This window comes from Gekko japonicus, unplaced genomic scaffold (assembly GCF_001447785.1).
Source record: "Gekko japonicus isolate JY-2015 unplaced genomic scaffold, Gekko_japonicus_V1.1 scaffold774, whole genome shotgun sequence".
Lineage (NCBI taxonomy): Eukaryota > Metazoa > Chordata > Lepidosauria > Squamata > Gekkonidae > Gekko > Gekko japonicus.
This window is the reverse complement of record NW_015163625.1, coordinates 495,963-509,077: the sequence shown is the minus strand read 5'-3', so window position 1 is coordinate 509,077 and position 13,115 is coordinate 495,963.

Below are 13,115 nucleotides of genomic sequence, written 5' to 3'. Positions count from 1 at the left end.
GCTCTTCAGGTAGCAGAGATCAGTTCCTCTGGAGAAAATGGTGGACTCGGTGTCATTATATCCTGCTGAGGTCGCCACAGCACCTTGGCACTCTCCCAGAGCCTTTTTCTAGAGCTCGTTGTATTTATTTCCACAATGGGCCTTATTCCTAGTATGTGTATATATGTGCCATATATGTCATATGAGCAGTACAAATTTGAGCCAATCTCGCTTCATGGAAATCTGCCAAATATGGGCAGGAGAAAGCATCTTCATTTTCCTTTGGAAATCAGATAAAACATTACGACAAATTAGCAGGCAATTTTAAGCTACCAAAAAAATCCACAAAATTCACTTACTACTGTGTCTTAAAAAAATATCACGGGCTTCATACATTTTACTGTCTAGGGAAAGCCTGTGTTCACTGGTCCTAAAAAAGTCATTCACTGACAAGTGAACAAGATTTTTTTTTTTTTTTAGTAATGGAAAACTGGGCCAAAATGAGTCCAGGCTGAATGTGAAATAGTATAGTGGGGGGGGGGAGCAAGCATGGCATGCTTCAAAAGTTTCTAGTGTATCCCTTCTCAGTAAGGGGTGAGTGTTTTGCAGTATGCAACCGTGAAGTGCCCTCAGAGGGAGAATCATCTCACAGAGCTAAGTAACTCTATTAACTGTCTGCAAATGTTCAGTTCAATTTCTGGAGTTCTGTTCTTTTTCTTACCAAGTGAGAATGTATCCTGCTAGGCCTATTGCATTGTTCACATGAAGGTATAGTTGTGTGTGTGTGTGTCTGTGTGTCTGTGTGTGTGTAGTCTTCATAACAATAAGTGAATGTCTCTACTAAATGTTGCTACATTAATAGGTCCTCTGAAAGTTCTACAGAGTATTCCTCTGCACGGTACTTTTGGCAAGAGATAACAATGAAGCATAACTCAGGTTGTGCTTCAAAAGATGTGGAGTCTCAGTTCTGTTCAGGTAAGTGACCAAAACTCTTTATTAGCCTGTGCCACCTGTACAGCTTGATTTTTTCTTCTAAAATAGAATGAAAAGGTTTCCCAAAAATATTTCACGGAGACATTATTAGACCTTGTTGCTCCAAATCAGTGTGTGTGTGTGGGGGGGGGGACTCTTCTAGAAAATTTTAGATGCTTGTAAAATGGAGACATGAGGCCTCAGTCCAGCAGCCAGGATAAGACAAAATATGATCTTTCATTGTGATCAATAGAGTTAGGGGTTCTATTCTCTTGGTGGGGGTTGAGGATTCCTTGCATCCTGCTCCCACTGCCTGCATCCACTCCAAGCAGTGGTGAGATTTTTTTTTTTTTTAAGCATTCAGCTCCACATCACTTCTGGTAAAAAAAAAATAGAAAATGACATATGATAGTTTTAGGAATCACTGAAAAATCTATGATTCTACCATAGAGTTTCCAGAAATTCCTAGAGCTACCCTATGTCATTTGCAGGTTTTTTACTGGTGCCACATTGCAGGCTGCCCTCCCCCTTTCCACCTACAACCCTCAAGCACTACTGAGAAGCCAAGCGCTTCCTAAAAACCCTAAATGGAGTCCTCCGAGTCCTAACCATATCTCCAGTGGTAGTGGTAATGAGGTTGAGGAGGGCCACATTAATAGTAATAAAAACTACAGTAGGAACTGAGACATGTATGCTCTTGCATAGCAACGATGATGCCATCGTATCATAACCTAGAGGTCTTGCAGGGCCTAATCCAGATACATTCTGTGCTTGACCACTACCCATGAAGGCATGGAGTCAAATCAGAAATGCTGTTAGTTTATGGAACCTGCATTTCCTATTCATTTTTCCCTGTTCAGCTCATATAATACATGACTGGGCTGAGCATACTTTTCCAGGAAACTCTAGTTTTGATGCATCACTGCTAACCTATTTAATTAGAGCTGGGTTTAGAAACCCTTTCTAGTCCCCAAAATATAAGAACATCCAATGACAAACAGACAAGTCTCTCAACATTAGTTCAGTTGCGCTGAAAAGGAACAAAGGGGCAAAAAATATTTTTTTACAATGTGGCCACTCTACCCATGGAAGAGTGGATTAAAGTGATAGATTGTAGACCAACACGCTTATTCACACTTCCTTCAATTAGTAGTTTACCAACATACAATTACCACTTATTGTATGTTTAGATAACGTACAATTAACGTTCATCACAATATTGTATTTTATGGAAATAGAAACCATCAATGGTATACAGCCTATTGCTTTGGTGGAATATATTTATGATATAACTAGGAATAAGGCCCATTGTGGAAATAAATACAACGAGCTCTAGAAAAAGGCTCTGGGAGAGTGCCAAGGTGCTGTGGCGACCTCAGCAGGGTATAATGACACCGAGTCCACCATTTTCTCCAGAGGAACTGATCTCTGCTACCTGAAGAGCAGTTATAATTTTGAGTGATCTCCAGCCCTCACCTTGAGATTGGCAACAATTGTTACCCAGGATGAAATGGCTGGCTTGGAGGGTGGAGTCTATGGCATTGTACCTGTCTGAGGTCCCACCCCTCTGCAAACCTCACCCTCTCCAGGCTCCACCCCTAAAATCTGCATGAATTTCCCAACCTGGAGTTGGTAACCCTATCTCCTTCCTAGCCAAGCATCAACCTGCCATTATCTGCCCCTCTGATTTCAGCTTTGCATCTCCTTCCTCCTGTCTCCTGGAGATAAGTTGTAATTCTGAGTGAATTCTACCCCGCTCCTGAGATTGGCAACAGTGGTTCCCCAGAAAGGAATGGCTGGTTGGGAGTGTGGTGTCTATGGCATTGTACCTGTCTGAGGTCCCACCCCTCCTCAAACCTCACCCTTTCCAGGCTCCACCCCCCAAATCTCCAGGAATCTCCCACCTGGAGTTGGCAATCCCATCCTTCCCAGCCAATCATCAACCAACCTTTATTTCCCCCACTCTCTTCAGCTTTCCATTTCCCCACACACACACCTGCAGTCTCTTCCAATTGCTCTGAAGCCCTGAATGCCACAGAGTCCACCATTTTCTCCAGGAGAACTGATGTCTGCCATCTGGGGAACAGTTGTAATTCTGAGTGATCTCCAGCCCTCACCTGGAGATTGGCAACAATGGTTTCCCAGGAGGAAAAGTAGTCTTTCTCTGCAATGGGGACCAAAGCAGCTTACATCATTCTTCTCTCCCCCTTTTGACTTGCACAACAACCCTATGAGGTAGGTTAGGCTGAAAGTCTGTGACTGGTCCAAAATCACCCACTCAGCTTCTATACCAAGAACCTGGATCTAGCAGACCCTGCTCTGAAGCACTGACGGCTATGCCTAGGGCAGCCAACCTCCAGGTGGAGCCTGAAGATCACCAGGTATCACAACTGAACTCCAGACAACAGATCTCTCTCCCCCCCCCCAGTGAAAACAACTGCTTTGGAAGGTGGGTTGTATGGCATTCTGTTCAGCTGAGGCCTCTCCCCTCCCCAAACCCTGGCTTCCATAGACTCTACCAGAAAATCTCCAGGAATCTCCCTACCTGGAGCTGGCAACCCTAGTCAGGACTGGTCTAAATGAGTTCCTCACAAAGCCCTGCAAGAGGTTTCCTTCCTTTGTCTGAGCCAAGCTTGGTTGCCTACCATGGCAAAACGGGCTCCAGTTTAAAACTCAGCTGTTTGCCTCCCCCCCTCATCTCGTGCACGTATCTCACTCCTTATTCTCGCTGCCAGCACTCATGGAATCATCACTACCTTTTTAGAGGGACAGTGAGACCCCGCTGGTCGAATCTTCCTATTTGGAGATGGCATCCCCAATCTTTGGGGGATACCTGGAAAGTTGGCAACCCAAGGGTATGGCCTTTCTTTCCCTATCCACAATAGTTTCTACCTCTGGAGGTTGTGGGCTTACCTGTACTTCAGCCTCTCTCTCTTGCTCAAGAGAGCAGGGAAATTTCCATTCATTCCCCAGTCCAGTCGACTGTGGAGTGGCTGAATTTCTGCTTCCTCCGAGGGACGAAGACCGCCTTGGGACAGTCCCTGTTTCCCCACACTTTTTGGCCTTGGGGCAGCTGGGAACTGTAGGCCAGCAGACGAGGCAGCCCCTTTCAACCCAGTGAGTGATACCCCTGCAGGCCCCTCTCTGGAACTACAGCTCAATTAAACCTTATGGGGGAACATTTTAAACAAAGAACCACAGCCATCTTACAAACACAGGTAACTGCCATTTCGTGACACCTACTAACAGCCGCTGAGGGAAGATTTAGTCCCACACAGGAAATGTGTCTTCATCAAGAGAGAAAGCCGTTTGTCAGTAATTACGACAGGGCACAGTGGCTGAAGGGGGAGTGGGTGGGGAAGAGGAGCAGACCCAGCACCCAGCCAATGGCATGCGAGTACTCTTGAGTGGTGGCTGACGGGCCAATGGCTGAGGGAGAACATAGAATCTTGCCACCCCAAAACAGGATTATAATATAGGAAGGATATTATTCACAGAAATATCTTGATTTCAGCGTAGCTCTTTTATTTAGGAACACAACACCACCACCACACGCAGTAAGCTACAACTATATACAGAAACCCCAGCCCAAAACTCACTCACAAAATACAAATACAACATCTTTGTTTGGAGCCTTCATTTGCATGGCCTCATTTACACTTCTGTTACCTGATTGGCCGGTTCGGCAAGGACAGCCAATCTGAATGTAGCTGCAAGGAGCCTCTTGAACAATGATTGTTCATTCAAAGCTCTCATTACACAACAATAGTAACACAACTTTCCCCTAGAAACTCCAATGAATGTGAATGTAAATAGTAGTTGTCTGTAACAATGAAATACAACTTGTACAGGAGCAGTAACAGGAGCAGTTATCTGCAATGTATCACTCACATTGCCTATTTGATCAGGAAATCACTTGGCCATTGAAATCACACATATAAAATGTGTGCCAGTGCTGAGATTTCTATATGGATTATACTTAAAGTGTGTTTTTTTTAATATACTTCCAGTTTGTACTACTGAGATTTGGAAACTTGACTTCACTAACTGTCATTGTATCATAAAATATACATTATTTTCATCCCTCCAAATATACAGTGTTTACAAATATATAACCCCTGTTATTCGAAACTTGTTTTATTGGCCTCATTCTCCCAATGCACTGTTTGTTCTGTATTCATCCTAAATAGCAGATGCCTGCAGAGCAGGAGGTGCCAGTTCACATAAGCAAACGTGCCAAACCATATGTTCCATAGGAAAACAAAACAAAAACATAAAAATAAACCCCCACTGGGTTTATCTCTGATGAGATAAATTCCTTTCCCAACTACTAACACACAGTAGGATCCAGGCAGCTCTATTCTTAAAACCTTTCCATGGAAATTAATGGATTTACCCATTATAGCCAATTAGATCTTCACAATCCAGCCCAGTAAGCCACAGATAAGTCTTGTGGTTGAATGAGATGATGTTATCAGAGCATGCTATTTTAAACCAAAAAAAAATGGCATGCTCAGATCAAGTAGCTCCTAATCATTGATAATGTCTCCAGAAATTCACCAAAATAATCATAGAACTTTGGCAAAAGGATCCCCAGTGAAATTTATCTGTGGATTTGATTTTTATGGGTTTTGTACCCCTAGATATTATGTTACAGATGTTGCTTTTCTAATTGCAATCCTTTGGTCCCACTAAGGTGACTGCTACTGCACCAGAGTTTACATGGCATAACTTGTTGGGATCCTATGGTCTTACAGTAGCAAAGTCAGCTGGAGAAAGGGAAAGGGAAATGTACCGTATATATTGTTAGAATAGCCTGGAACAACAGCAGAGACCCATTTAAAAAATGTTCTCCATAACCAGGCTACTTCCATATATGCCTGGTGTGACTTGAGGAACTACTGAGATTATGAATTACACTGGTTCTACCACCCTATAAATTCATTTAAATTACTCACTGTGGGACGACTCCTGGGTAAGAAGATTGCAGCTAAAATGTTTGCATTGTATATCTAATTAACATGCAGCCCTGTAACTTAATCTAAATTAAAATCACATACAGACAGTGTAATTTCAAGCACTACTGAGAAGCTTAAGATAAAGACCATAAACTGTAAATTCATTTTCCAGTTTTGAAATATTTCTTGCGAGTTTAAATAGTTCTTGTACAGGTGCTAATGAAGAAGAAGATAGTAACCAGTGTACCATTTGACTCCTTTAGCTGTGTCCCCATAACCCAGTTGAAAAACTTGAGCTTATCAACCATTTAAAATTCATAGTTTAAATGACCTCATAATTTGGCTGTTGGAATCTGACATGCAATGCTGTATAAGCTTTTCCAGATCTGATAAAGACATCGTTCTAAGAGGCCCTTTAATTTCTGTTGTAGAATAAAAGGTCTTATGTCATTGGCATGAAGGGCTGCAACGGAATGGAAAATTAGGGAAAGTGTCAAGAGACGGGGAAAGATTTTCTTTTCTTTTTTTCTTGTTGCTTCAACATTGATAATTGTTTCTGTCAGGCAGCTGTGCCTTGAAGCAAAAGTTCAGGCAGGTAAAAAGCCTATAAGGAGAACCTGAAAATACTGACAGTTGACCATACTGCCATTGTCACTGTCAAAACAACATTGGGAGTGATCACGGACCAAGTTTTCCGACATCTAAAAAAAATGCCAACCAATCTCATAAGCATTAAATGCAAGTGGAACAATTTTTATTGTCAGCTATATAAATGACTACAAAATGCATGAAATCCTTACTTTGGGTAGCTGAGGATCTTTCATGAGTAAGGCTGTTTATGGAGGGTATTATCTGAATGTAGTCAGAGCTTCATGGTTCTCTTCAGAAATCCAGGGAACCAGATGCTATATTTTGCATACGGAGGCTCAGTGACATTCGGTGAGAGCTGCTACATTACACAGTGCATTATTTATCAAGACGATAACTTTCGTTTCCACTTAGTATTAAGAAAAAGTAATAGATAAATCGTGGTCTGTATAGTTCTACGTATATATATAGGTCATGAGACTGTATAGTTCTATGTATATATATAGGTCATGAGTGACCGCATGACATACTGCAACTATTTCGACAGCTTTGTCACTTGTCACTAGGTGTGTGCGCTGAGAAAATTTTTGTTACAGTTTTGGATACAGGTGGATTTTTACAGTGATTGCGTTATTTCAGGTATAGCATTGCAAGTTTGTGTTAGAATTCTGTGTAGTGATTTCATGTTCTGTATTTTCAGGACCATTTTCTGCACATGGGCACTGTAGATACTATTCCTTCCAATTCGAGGGTCTGTGGGGCACCAATAATTGAACATACCACCACCAAAATCACACAGTCGGTGCGTTCAGATGGGGGCTTTACATCAGTTAGGGTTCCGGTTGCAATTAATGTACTCACCGGCGTTCACACGACGAACATCTGCCTCCTGTCCGTTTACATCGTTGCACTTTGCCACTAGGTCCCAAGTGGTGGTAAACTGAGTGCAACAGTTGTAAACGGTGCACCCCGGCGTCTGATCGCTCTCCAACGTTGCAGAGACACTTCTGTCGGAAGCCTGAGGCTTCCGGCTTTCCCCTGCCATTTTTTTTAAAAGTTAGTGATATGCGCTCGAGCGAAGCTTCGCCCCGAGCGTTTGTTAAGAAGAAAAAAAGCCCTTAGTTTAACTTCCCAGAGGAGTCTGGGACTACAGGGAGGCCAGGTTCGGCTTTAAACTTTAAAGGTAAATTTTAAAGGTAATGGGGGGTTTGAGCATGCGCAAAAATCACCATTCTGTGAATGGCTGCCTATGCGCATGCTCAAACTGTGCTTTAAAAAAAAAACGCCGACGCCCGCAGCGTGTGTCCACCGGAGGGATCCGGAAGATGGAGGTTAAGTGTGATCGCGTTTCTGCCGGCATAAACTGCACCGGTTCCAACCCCCGTTTGAATGCACCCATTGTGTCTAGTACTCTGCAGTCAGGTTTCCTCAAGCAGTACCAGACCCTTGTCCCTGGGGCTGGCCAGGCTTGGGGAGAGGGAGCTGGCAACACAAGGCTTCCACCTGGTTAACCAGTTCATCTAGCAAGACCCTGGGATGGTTTTTGGAGACTATTCTTTTTAAATGGAGCCAACCAGCAGCAGAAAGGAGGGAGGGAGGAAAGATCCATGAACCTCACAAACCTGAACCACTTTGTGAAGTGGCAGAGGTTTGTCCACGGTTCGTGGGACTTCATGAACCATGAACTGGGGCGAACCTCCATTTCCCCAGTTCATACCCATCCCTACCCACAGGTACTACATTGTGGATCACAAGTCTAAGGGCTGGGGCTAAAGACAGACATGTGTAGGAGGGTGTCTCTGTACCTCCCAATGTATCATATAAAGATGTAGTTTTTCTGATCCTTGGCATTCTTTCTGTGATCACTGTATTAGAACTCCTCATCAAAGAAAGAACATAAATGTGATCGATTGAGCCATCAACTTGCAGGTTTCATCTCAGATTCCATGAGTGTTAATCTATATGCTGTACTTGTTATGCAGTTCTTGCAGAAGCCATCCCTTAAAGTTTTAGTTTTTTAATTAAGTGGAAACAACTTTGTTAAGCTTAAGCATTACAGTTTGTGATTATCCCAATTAGAGTCAACAAGAAGCGGGGACCCACGATACTTGTGGGGGGAGTATTCCCCGTGGCTTCCCCGCTGAAGCAGCAGGAGCTTCACATGGAGGAGAGGAAGTGGCCACAGGTGAGCCCAGCAGGCGGGGGCCACCAAGCCTTCTCCCCCACCCCCACAATGCAACAGCAGCAAGGCACAGTTCCCAGCGCATTCTCTGCACATGCGCAGGGAACATCTTTTACTTTGGGGGGATTTAAATATCCCCCCATAAAGTTTTTTCTACATTTCAGATTTTTCTGCACACCTGGTGAGTGCCCCAACTGTGCAGGAAAATCTGTTTACCCTCCAGGTGCTCCCAATGTGCAGATTTTGATATCCACACAGAGAGGGCATATTTGCTATTAGATATATATATTAAATTCGAACTGACCAAGTAATTGGGATATTATTTACTTATTACTTATAATTGTTAGGAAGGGGACAAGAAACATAGTTTTTTAACCTCTAGAACATTTGGGGAGGGGGGAAATTTGGCCAATAACTACGAATGTGAACTCCTGTGACAACACCACCTTTCCTTCCCCTGTCCCTGGTCCATGAGCTTGATAACTCTTGATCCTTCCCATCCCTTCCAGTGTCTCATCTGACATGATTTCTACCAACCTATATACCCTTTGGTGACAAAAAAGACAGGAAATTGGCCCAGTCCTTGCTATGAAGAATGCAGCAAGCACAGAAGCCTCAAGAACATCATGTGAGCTCGCTGTCATCAACCCACACCAGTAAATATCTTATTAAAGACTAGGAGTAAGGCTCGTTGTGGGAAGAAATACAATGAGCTCTAGAAAGAGGCTCCAGGTGAGTGTCCCAGCTGTGGCCTTTTAGCATTTAGCATCAGTGTGTTTGCTTGGTGTGAGCTGTCTTTTTTGCCCTGAGAAATACTTGTGATGGTAAACCATTGAGGCTGTATCTTGAGGTCACGTGTATGTAAAGCAAGTGATATCGGTTGACAGCCAGATGCAGTGGTTCCCTAGAGTCTTCAAGGGCCCACTGGGAGGTTGCAAACTCCAGTGAGCCTTGTTCGGAAATGCACAGAGGTGGAAACCACTGATCTGAACTGGTCATTGTTCACTGATGCAGGTTTGAAACTGCAAAAGTGAGGTATGCTTGTTGTTGTTCAGTCGCACAGTCGAGTCCGACTCTTCGCGACCCCATGGATCATCTCCCGCCAGGCCCTCCTGTCTTCCGCCGTCCTCTGAAGTTGGCTCAATTTCATGTTTGTTGCATCTATGACACTGTCTATCCATCTCATCCTTTGCCGTCCCCGTCTTCTTTGACCTTCAATCTTTCCCAGCATTAGGGTCTTCTCCAGTGAGTGCTCCCTTCGCATTTGGTGGCCAAAGTATTTCTGGGAGGTTGCAAACTCCAGTGAGCCTTGTTCGGAAATGCACAGAGGTGGAAACCACTGATCTGAACTGGTCATTGTTCACTGATGCAGGTTTGATTGCCATCCAACTGAGGAAGAAAGCAATTAAAAATTGACACTTCTCTGACTGTGTGGATAGATGCTTTGGCCATGTCAACTGATTTTACAAACGATTACACTTTATGTTTTCATTCAGGATTGGTTTTTTGTTTTGTTTTAAAACTGTTTGGGTTACCTACTATTCATGGAAACAGAGGGCCATGTTGCCTCACGAAATGTTATTACACCTTGCAAATCCAGGCTCACATTTGAAATGCTTAATTTCCTTCTGCTTAGCTACAAGGCAGGGCTGTCTCATTTTGCTGCCCAAAGTGGGTTGTATGGAAGGAGAGCCGCATGGTAACAGGTATGGTTCCCTTCACCCCTGACTTATGTTGATTTGGGGCTATGCAGTGACAGCTAAGGTAGAAAAGCAGCTCCTCCTATGCAGTGTTTTCTGGGTTCCAAGGATCTGGAAAGTGGTTCCATAGCCAGTTACAGGGTTGCCAACTCTGGGTTGAGATATACTGCCATAGAGCTCACCCTCAATAGCAACCATTTTCTCCATGGGGACTGATCTCTGTAGTCTGGAGATCACTTGTAATTCAGAGAGATGTCCAGGCCTTCCCTTCCCCCCCCCATCCCCTTTCAATTCCAAAGCTGCTGCTTTAATTGATTAACAGTTTAACTGACTTCCTGCTAATGTCCCATGGCCTCTTGGGACTCCCAACTTGGGAGCTGTAGTTCTAATTCCCTTTGCTATGGTTACAGTAAGGCCACTGAGAACTACAGCTCCCAAGGTGCAACATGTAAAAAGTAGGGGTGTAAGAATAGAGGAGCCAGCAGGACAGGCCAAAAGGATGCCAAGGCAGCTTCCCCAGTGGCCAACAGGAGAGTAATTGAGTCGTTGCCAGCATGGCTTGACTTTGAAAGAGAGAGAGCGTGAGAGAGAGCAGTTTGATTGATGGGCCAATTGTGACCATTCTTTGAAAAGTGAGATGTGGACACATTTATCGATGGGCTGCCTAAGGCTGCCTGTGAACACTGTTCAGAAATTTCAGATGTCTTGACATGAATGAGATTGTTCACTGCAATAGAATATATAAAACAATATCCAGAGACAGTTTGGTGTAGTGGTTAGGAGCGTGGACTCTAATCTGAAAGAACTGGGTTTGATTCTCCACTCTTCCACATGCAACTGCAGATGTGACCTTGGGTCAGTTACAAGTTCTTTCAGAGCTGTTCTCTCACAAGCCATTCTCAAAAGAGCTCTCTCAGCCCCACCTACCTCACAGGGTGTCTGTTGTGGGGAGGGGAAGGGAAAAGAGATTGTAAGCCACTCTCAGACTCCTTCAGGGAGTGAAGGGTGGGGTATAAATCCAATCTCTTCCATCTCCTCCTCCTCCTCTCTCCCAGTGTCGGCCCAATATGTGGATTTAGATATCTGTAGATCTGCTCACACTTGAGCAATAGATATATAGATTTCACAAGCAGCCTGGTCGTTTCCAGACATATTTCAGGATGCTGGATCAATTAAAGCCCTAAATGGTTTGGGACCAGTGTGACTGAAAGATACCCTGGTCTCCTGTAAGCCTGGCCATCGGTTAGGATTAGTAGCAGAGACTCTACTGTCTGCACAGCTACCATCTAAGGCGACCAGAGAGATAGCCTTTGGTGCCTGGACTGTGGAACGCCCTTCCCACAGTAGTTTGCCACAGTCATTGAGCTCTGAATGCCAGAAGCACATTTATTTACTTGCATTGCATAGGCGTTTTGTTGAGTCTTTTCTGTTTGTGCTCCCTTTTACGTGCTGCTTTTATTGTTGTTCAAATTGTATATGTTTTAATATCTAATGATGTGGTGAGGTTTTAATGACATGATGAGCCACCTTGTGCGTTTCATGGAGAGAGCAGCAAAGGAATTCCTTAATTGATCCCTGAGCAAGAAATATTGTTCTGGAGATGCCTGTCTTCTCCTGTATTCCTTGGCTAGGATTTCTTGTTAGAACCTCCTACCCCAGAAGAGCAACTGAACCCCAGGATAACTTGTGAGGAGAATTCAGAGTATGGATTTTTAAATGTGCACCTAGACTTTGAGGAAAGGTTTCCTTTCTGATGGTTTCTCCTATTACTATACTTTTTTCCATGCTTGAATAAATATATTTTGTTCTTGTCACATCTGGGATGCATGAATGGAAATGCACTCGTAGAGGAGGAGCCAAGTAAACTGGAAGAAGGTGGGAGGGGGAGGCTCCAGACTTTGTTGATCAGAGTGGTAAGATAGGAACCACTTATTCATGTCTCTTGGCTGGGAGTTGGAGTCAGTAGGGTTAGAAAATACAAAGGTAACCCTTTTACCCTGGCTCTTAGTTTCAGTAGAAGGGTTACACTTAACTATTTGCATTTTTTTTCCAGGGGAGGACTTGAGGCTGAGAGGCCAAGGAACTGGAATTTGAAATCAGGTTGCCTTTGTTTTTTTGGCCACAATTGCTGTCCCTTTATCAAAGAGTATGACACTTAGAAACTGAACAGCTTTGAACTTTTCTATGATGTCTCCTTTCTGGAGAAAGCTTCACATGTTTCACTCCTGCCCGCTGCTCAGGAGCCTTACAAGAATATGGCATCAGCCCAGTTGAACACATTATCCACTGCGCCACAGCAGCTAGAGTTTTCATTATGTTATTTGCTCCCAGGGGTCTTGTTGTAGAAAAAGAGCTGCCGGAGCTCATTAGCATAACTCATTAGCATAACTTATTTGCATATGCCACGCTTTTTTTGGCCACAATTGCTGTCCCTTTATTAAACAGTATGACACTAAGAAACTGAACGGCTTTGAAATTTTCTATGATTTCTCCTTTCTGGAGGAAGCTTCACATGTTTCACTCCTGCCCACTGCTCAGGAGCCTTACAAGAATATGGCATCAGCCCAGTTGAACACATTATCCACTGCACCACAGCAGCTGGAGTTTTCATTATGTTATTTGCTCCCCTGAAAAGGAAAACAGCCACTCAGATGAGCCTAGGCGAGTACTGCTCCAGCATCCAATCAAATTTCAGAAGAGGGATGGAATTTTGGAGGGAAAAAGAGAGGAGTGAGT